Here is a 9,902-nt window from a genome sequence, read left to right on the forward strand (position 1 = left end):
TGAAACCTAACACAGACAACTATACATTCTGTTCACCCATTTTATTATGCTGGAGATCCTTATAAATTTATAATCATTGCCTATGTATGTCACAAGGATTGGGTTTGTTCTCATCAGCAAAGAAAAAATTGAAACAAATTTGTGGTCTCAAAATGTTTTAGGGGAAAATTTGTAATCAGGTTTGAATATTATTATATTATTAGTGTATGTATTTTATTTTGTGAACAACTTATATATGAAAACCTAAAAGCTAGCGTGTAGTCAGTACTCCTTTTTTCTGATAATTGATTTTACTCTTGATACAATTGTAAAAGTTAAGCCTTGTCTTTTTGTTTTACCTATATCAATTGTTGCTTTGGGTAGCACTAGTCCTTGAGATTTATGTCCAGTGATGTAATATCCCTTATATTTTGAGCATTTACTTTCTATTTGAAGAGGATCTAAACTATTTGCTCATGTATATTACTATTAACCCTTATTCACAATAATTATTAAATAAAATTGATTTGCATTTATAATCACAATCAATATTTATTATTAACTAATATTCACAATTCTATGGTAACATTCAACATGGAGCACGGGAGCGGGTGGAGGTGCAAAGCTAGGGTTTTAGGGGAGGAAGTTGAGGATTTAGGTGATGGGGAAGAGGATGGTGAGGTTGATGGGCCAAGAGTGCACGGTCTTTCTTCCTTGGGTAGAGGTCTCTTTTGGTGGCCTATCATGTTCCTATTCGGTCATGTTTTGTGCCTTGTTTTGGGGGCTTGTGTTGTTTCTCCCCTCAGCCTTGCGGGTTTCTCGCCATGGGGTTGTCTTTGTTGGAGCATGATGTCATCCATTTTTTTCTCATTGTCATGGGAGCGGTTGGCGGTGAATGGTCACTTGGTGTGTTTCTACAGCTTTGAGGGAGTGGTGTCACCTCTGGTCCAGTAGTTTCTTTGATGACTTCTTCCTTTGTGTGGCCCCTTCTTTGGTTTGGGCTTTGTTTTGGTTTCTTGCTTTGTGGGGGCTGATGCTTTTGATGGGGGTTGGCTGTATTTCTCGGGCCCTCTCTTTCTGTGGATACTTTGCTAGGGCTAGGTCCCTTTGTGGTAGCTTAGTGGTTTCTTTGGGCCCTGTGTGGGTTTGACCTTTCTTTGATTTTTGGACCTGGAGCTTCTATGGAGATTGTGTTTTGGGGTTTGTTTTGCTATGCGTTTTGGGAGCTTTCTCTTATCTAAGTTCCCCCCATTTTGTGGCTCCTAAAGCTATTGCTCTATTCTTGGAGGGTGTAGACCTTTCTTGCCTATATTATGTTTCCACTTTTTCTTTCATGGTGTTTGATGTGCCTTCCTTGGAGGCTGTTATGGTTGTCTCTATCTTTCTTGGCCTTGTTGTTGGTTTCCCTCTTCTTGTTCCTTCAGCTTTGGCTTTTCTGCTTCTATCTCAAAATCTTTGGTTTTCTTTGGTTTTTCCTATAGAGGTGGCCTTATCTTCTTTTGAGGTGGAGATGGATGGTGTTGGAGATGACCTTTCTTCCATTGAGGTGGAGTTGGATGTTGCGGTTGATGCTGGAAGGTGTTGTTGGGGAGCTGATGATGCCCTATCTCTTGGTTGTATGGGAACTGAGGCTACTCTTTTTACTGATTTCTTACCTTTATTTCCTATTGAGGTGGAGATCTTGGTGGGTATGATGAACTTAGTGTTGTTCAATCTCAAGATTAAGGTTATGGGAGCCTTGCTAAAACCCATTGTTAAGGTTGAGGGAGCTTGGAAAACCCCTATGGTCATGTTTGTTTTGAGTTTCCCAGTGTATGGCTTTGGCCGCCTTCTTTTTTTCAATTGGTTCTTCAATGATTATACTTAGGGTAAGGTATCTTTTAGCAATGTTCTTCTTTGGGTTCCCGATCCGTGCAAAATCTGAGGGTTTCAAGTCCTTTTAAAACTTGTTGTAAGGGTGTAATGTCCCCTATTTAATTACTTGGAAAGTGGAGACAATTAACTAGCACTTCAATCACAAGTGACTACTTTTCTAAGTATTTAACACCAACCTTGAAATAGATAATAGTAAATACCACTTATAATAAGAATTATAAGTCACAGTCTGCTATATGAATATATCTATTTCTCTAACGTGGTGTAATTGACATCTGGAACAATATATATACTTGACAACTTTCATTTCCTATAGTGGATATGATGTTCACAATTTGTAATATCTATAATCCTTATCAAATTGATATGATGTAATATCTTTGCTATGTTTGATATTAGGGTGAGAATAATGCAATGACTGTATATTATGAAATAACTTTCTGTTGTTTCTGATATGACTGTATACTTATGTCCTCGGTCTTCTTCTTGTTAGCTATAATGATGATAATTAATTACTATGCATGTTCGTTCCTTTGTAGTATGCAAATAATGGTGCTATAATCCACACTTGTAATCGTTGATGCCTCCTCGAAACTTAACCATGATATACTATCATGCCTCTTCATTAATATTAATTCTATCTATAATGATATAGATTATTATAATCAATATTGATTATTCTTATGTTGTTACTAATCATTAATTAGTTGAATCAATATGATTGGTTAAGGGATGTTATCCACTTAGTCTTGTTTAACTATATTGTCATTTAATGATTCTTATTGTCTTGCTAACATTATCTTCCTTGCTATCGCTTTGCCTCATTAATATCCTTATTTAATGAATAATATTTTATTATTAATATGAATTAATAATAATTTACTAAATACTGGTCAATATATATTCTTTATTAATAATAATCAATGAATATTATTATGTCATTATTAACAACAATTAATATATATATATATTTCAATTTTATCATTAAATTATGTTTCAAAGTGGGGACATTACAAAGGGGTTTCAGGTCCCCTCAAAATCTATTTGATCCTCAATCAAAAACTAATATTCACAATAATTATTAGTAGCCACAATAAATATTCTTACATTAATAATTTCAATAATAATGTTTAATAATATTCATTAAATAAATACATAAACATTAATTTTCATTTATTACAATCTCAACATTACTATTAAATAATATTTACACATAATATCAATTAATAGGTAATATCATTTTGACTGATGCTTAATTTGGAATCACGAAATTGGTTGCTTTGTTTTAATATTTCTTATGGGAGAGACATGTCTGTTGAAAAACTTTAAATAGGACAACTAATAAAATTAGTGGACCGACAGGCTATTTCCAAAAATCGTATATACGACACTTCAAATTATTGATAAGCCGGAAAAAATTATAATAGGTAATATATATTATTTTACAACGTTTATTATAAATATATGAATTTATTTAGAATATTTTGAATGGTAGGATTAAGATATAATTGTTTGTAATTTTATATTATTTTTATATGAATTTTTAGTATGTTTTTTCTTATATAGATTTAGAAACTTTGTAAATTTATTTTTTAATATTTTTAATAAGATTGTCTTAAATATCAATATAGAAACTTCTAACAATTGAAATGATAAGATATAATCATTTCTAATTTTTAAAAATATTGTAATAAAAAAATCTAAAATAGTTACTATTTTTATAATAAACAAGATTTTGGGTGTGAATTTAGAAACTTAGAAGTAAATTTAAGATTTTTTAAGTGCATTACTAATTTATCATTGTTTTTTTATTATTATTACATTTTTTTGTATGAAATTATTTCTTTTCACGATAATTGAATTTTAAATTCTGTGAAGCTTAAAGAATTTATATTGAACTATTCACAAATTAAAAAAAAATTGACACTACACATTTTAAAAAAAATGTAAAACAAAAGGTGTTAGAATGACTAAACCGTCATAAAAAAATCATATGACAAGCAGGGGTGACCGTCAAATTCTAGGCCTGAAGGAAAGTAAGAAAAGAGGAGATGAAAGGATAGGAAAAGGAGAATAGGAAGGGAAAAAGAGAATACGAGGAGTATATGGGAAGAAATAAGAGATATCAACAACACCTTGCCAGTATGAGCTGTATGAGGAAAATTGATAATATAGCATGCTACTATTAATATAGTTTAACTTCACTAATACAATCATTACTTTGGATACAATTTAATTTTGTTAATACAAATACGATTAAAACTAATGATACAATTTAATATTATTATTAATACAATTGTAACAATAATTATTAACAATCAATTCTAAATTCATATAAGAGACATAAGAATATAAAACAAATCTAGATGCACTACTTAATTAAGGAAATGAGAATGAGAAATTAATATGAATTTAATATTAGACAAAGTTGTTAACATTTAAGCACTATCAATATTGATAATTTTTTTAACGCTTGAGGACCATGATGCATAATTTGTATATTTTATTATTGTTTGCAATTGTGATAGAAGGGACACAATAGGGTGAATGATGAGAGATTCCTCACTAGGCACAATGCCTTGTAAAGATGGTCAAGGACCATTGGTTAAGGACCATTGGTTAAGAACCACCGAGCCACCTCATGATGATGGTTGAGGACCATCGATTAAGGACCACATGAGGCCAAGGAGGATAAGGTCCTAACCTTGGCCTAGGGTTGAGGGTGAAATGCACCCTGTTATGTCTTCCCTACTATCTCCACATAGATCAATTATTGAATTGAATCAATCATAAGAGATGAGAGGTTGATATGATGGAGGGGAACTGTGTAAAGCCCTCACTAGGTATGCCACCTCATGATGATGGTTAAAGACCATTGGTTAAGGACCACATGAGGCCACAAAGGATAAGGTCTTGTTATTGGGCCTAGGATAGAGGATACTTGGGGCCCCTCATCATGTCTTCCAACTCAACCCTTGTTATGGTTGAGTTCCAATGTAATTGTTGATATTGGTTTATACATATCCAAACCCTATAATTGGATGTATTTTGTCAGTTATATCTACATTGATATCTATTCTCATTGCAGGCTACAAAAATAGGCTTACTTCATCTTATTCTTAAATGAAGATTATATCCCTAACTATGTTTGCCCTTGTTTCAATTTGGATTTGTGATTTTAGGGTGAAAACTAGGGCATTTACCAAAAGGGACATTACAGGTGATCACCCATGCCATGGATAGCGGTATTTGTCTATGATAACCTAGGGATATCGGTATTTTAGGTATACTTTTTGGGTCATCTTGGTTCCAAGGTGGGCCATTGTAATTATCAAATTGGACAACTACCTACAGAGGTATATTTGGGAGTTTAGAGCCAATTTTGTACACAATATCTAACACCTCTCTCAAGTGGCCCATTGATAAGGCCTGCTTGAATCCACAAGTTTGTTGTTAACATTGTACATTTAATCATAGTAATGCATTTATGACAATTATAATTATTTTCTATTTTATCATTTTTTCCCTCACTTCCAATTCCTTGTACCCTTTATATGCAACCAAGTGAAGGGGTGTATAGTATCACTAACATTTATTCGTGACCATCATCCCAAAAATTTACTTATAGTTTATTTTCCAGTACAAGACATATCTACATTTCCATATCTAAATAGAATATATTTTTACATAATTGGAGTACCCTAGATAATTCATTTTAGCATGGTCCCTTACCTTCAAATATTTTCAGAGATAATTCATTTTAACATGGTAAGAATATTCTCATTTTTAAATGTTTGGTACATGTTACTCATCACATTTTTTTGTTTTGGAGGTTTCTATGGAATACTCATTGCAGTAAAACTTGGAGGATCTGAAAAAATATTTACTTGTTTTACTTTGCCACATCCACCTAATAGTTCTTATACAACAAATTTCAAGGAAAATGTAATGGTGAAAATTTGATGCCACATGCCCTTTCCCCTTATGTTTTAGGCTGACTTTAATTAGTGTCTCAAATGTAATAACAAGTTTATGGTATCATATTCTTGCAAATTTGACTCATGACATCACTATATCTCAAACCCATTATTGTTTATCCCCAAAGATTTGATCATAATTCCTATATCTCAAACCCATTATCGTTTATCCCCAGATATTTGATCATAATTCTTATATGCACCATTTGTCACACTTAATCAAATTCACAGACACAAACTTGACATCCAAATTCACATAAATAAAATTCAAACTATTAAAATTCATATTCATAATAAATCACCCAAACTCCCTCCTATTGGCCATTGTGAGGTGGCCTAGCTCACATATTTGTGTCAATTTGTATAATTAGTGGTTGTGTTTAACTTTAAATTCATTTATTCATTCAATTGAAAATAGTCTAAGAGTAAATAAGGACTTGTTGAATAGAGCATTAATGTAATCATCATAGTGGACTATCCCAGCATACAACAATGCACACCATTCTAAGTCTATTGCATGGTTCCTTGTCTTTGAATTTCTGTTTAAGATCATACTGTTGCACAGCTAGAAATCTAGGTGAACATGACCCTCACAGTATTAATTCTCCAAAGGTAATAATAGAATTCTAAGGTGAACATGAACCAGATGTTAACAAATGCCATTCATTATATGATATTTGCGTATTCTTCCTCGAAAAATAATTTTAGTCAAAACTGAAACAACAAATCATTAGATAATTTTAGTCAAAACTGAAACAACATTTATGGAAAAATAAAAAAAAGAAAGTCATTCCTCTTTCTTTGATGAGCATTCTCATTCAAAACATGCAAATCAAATCATTTCTATGTATGCGAAAAATTCACAAGAAACAATGTAGAATATGCCTGAAACATTCCTATTCCTTAGTACTCAAATTCCCCCATCCTGCCTACCTTGCTTTGGAGATACATCCACAATCAGCTATTCACAGGGAGAAGAACATAAGAAGAGGATCAAATCCGCTGCATTTAATATTTAGCTAAGATTAGAATTCTTGTTTTTAATTTGTTTAGACTTCTAGCTTTGCTTATTGTAGGTTTCTTTGTTTAGCTCAAGATGGATCAAAATTTTGTGTTATTAGTTTGCATTATTATGTAAGAATAATTCGTTTCTTCTTTTAGATTTAAATTGATTGGGAATAGGTTGTTTCTTAGATTTCAAAGCCTACAGGCATTGATCTGCAGAACATTGAGCTGTATAATCCAAACCTCATACTCTCATTCCTCACAAGAAAAATAAATCTGGTGCTTTATTCTGTTGTCTTCAAGCAATTTCTAACTTAGAACTGCCATAACAAATCAGCGGTGTTGATTCACTTCATTCACATTCCCAAGAGGATTCCCCCATGGATTTCTAGAAAACCAATTTTAGAGGTAATTTCTTCTAAAAGATTTAGGGTTTAAATCCTCACTGAAAATTAACTTCAAATCTTCTCATGCAGTTTCTGAAATAGCAAAATTTGTTGCAGTGTCCTTTCCAGAGTGCTTTCATGTTCTCATTAAATATTTGATTCTCTGTGGCAAACTTGGGTTCACAAAAGATTTCATTTCTTGTTCAGAAAAGTTAAATGTTTTCCTGTATTCAAAGAAAAGAAAAGAAAAATTCTGAAAAATATAATTAACTGTCTTTAAATTGGTTGCATGCATTTTATACTTATTATGAAAAAAATCGAAAAAAAGAGCATTATTCTTGCAATGTAGAATAGATTGCTTTTATTGTTTACTTCTTGCAATTAGATAATATTTATTTTCATCTAATATTGGCCATTAAATTGGTTTTTGGCTCACTCCTCAGGGTGAAGGCATCTTGTGGGTGCTCGTGAGGCATTTTGCTGATTGCTCTCACATTTTGCCTTATTCCATTTTTCATTTCTGCCTTGGCTTCTGAGTCAGATGTTGTTTTTGTACTTTATTATTTTTCTCCAAAATAAAATATGGTTATAATAGCTAAGGTCCAATCATATAAGAGCTACTCATATTGATTACTACTCATATCGATAAATTTCCTGTTATTTGTAAAAGAAAAGCATTAGGGATGGAATTTCTCATCTTGATGCTGATATTCTGGTTAGTAGATACTATGACACACTCTTGAACTTGGATTTAGTCAAGAAGAGAACTCCATTACAATCTCATTAAATCATCAATGTGTTGGCATATGGACACTCCAATGAGACATTGTGTGTGATTGAAGGTTTTGTCATTGATGGCAACCTTGCAATCCTATGGCACCGACAAGACATCATACCAACAAAGCATTATTCAAGCAAGACAGTGCACCGGCATCAACAAGATCACTCTACACAGGCACCGGCATCGACACAGAAGAAAAGATGTATACCGACACAGAGGCCAACAAGATTTTTTTTGATATGTAATATTTTGTTTATTATTGTAAGCCGACTTGGCAAATTGTAAAATGACTCTTGTATATAAAGAAGATCATTGTAGACAATTGAAAGGTAAGTAAGTGAGCATAAAGAAAATTATTAGGCAGACCTAATGTGCGAATTATAGGTCAAGGGTATATGTAAAGAACAGAGCAAGAACCGGTACTGAATCTGGCATTGGAGATGCTATTGTAAAGCAGTACAGATCATTGGATTAGTATAATCCTCATTGTAAGTCAGTGTGACTTCTCATTGAGCAGTGAGCTCTAGGCAATTGGCCTTCCTGCATGTGCAGACCCCTATTGTAAGTAATATTCTCTTATTGACCAGTAAGTGAATATTGTGGGTCACAAATCCCATTGAGGTTTTTCCCACACCGGGTTTCCTCGTTAAACATCTTGTGTTATGGTGTTCTTTTCATGTGGATGTTTTTGATTCTGTTTATTACATTAATTCTTGCATACCGGTACACTGCTACTTTATGTTTTGTATGTTTTAACTTAAGAAAATTTGACTACCGGTCAGATACTGATTCACCCCCCCCTCTCAGTATCTGTGGGAACCCTAACACAATGAACCTCATCGACGAGATGATTAAATTTGCATATGGCATTATTATTTAGAAAAGATTTGGCTAGAGTGATGGGAGTATCATTGCATTAACTATTAGAAATGATATGAATGCCACAAATTCAAGCAAACACATTCATGTAATGAAATTACAAATAATTCCCTAGAGCCTTCATTTTTCTTTCAATTTAGAAATGTATTCAGTATTGTTTTTGTTAAGTTTTTTGTAGTTCGAAAGGTGTGGTTGTGTAAGTTGCTTAAGTGCAATTCATACCAGATGTTCAACATTACCATACTTTATATTCTGTAATTAGAATATTTCTTAGAGTTGTGAGGTTAACACCAAGATCAATTTTATTTGTGAGATAGTTTGGTTGTGTGAGACACGTTTCTTTTCTCTCACTTCATGTAAGGAAAGTTTTAGTTTGCATCATGCAAGGAATGTTTCTCTTAGGTTGTGTTGTCTGAAGAAAGTTTCACTTCTCTTGTATAATTGATGTTTTCATCAAGAAGGCTATATATGTAAAATTGTTGTAGAAACTGGGATGGTATTTAGAAGGAAAGTTTGCTCTTGAGGTTGAATAGAAGATTCAACTTTTGCATGTTTTTCCTCCCATTGGGTTTTATTGGGTATATTGGCATTATATGTATTATTGTCATTTGTGTGATTGGTTTCGTGTGAGTTTGCTTCCACTTTTCATTATTGTTAATTAACCTAGTGTATTAATTGTTACAAATAAGATAGTTTCTTTTCTATGATATTTGTTGAAAAATTAACTTGTAGCTGGGTTATAGAAATTATGTTCATGGTATTAGAGCTCTAAACTCTGAATATGAAGCCAAGTTTTGTATCACAATGTATCATAGATTTCTTCATATTTTAGTTTTTCAATTCCTTCAAGGGTTTTATTTCGTAGTGGCAACCAGTGTTCAATATGAGGATAGGCTTGAGGGTGCGTCTAATGTCTTACAGTGGAAGGTTCAGATTACATTTTTTCTCAAGGAGAACAAGTTGTGGGCCTATGTTAGTACATAACTGACTCCACCAACAAATGATCCTATTACCCTAGTT

Source organism: Cryptomeria japonica, chromosome 11, assembly GCF_030272615.1.
Source record: "Cryptomeria japonica chromosome 11, Sugi_1.0, whole genome shotgun sequence".
Classification (NCBI taxonomy): domain Eukaryota; kingdom Viridiplantae; phylum Streptophyta; class Pinopsida; order Cupressales; family Cupressaceae; genus Cryptomeria; species Cryptomeria japonica.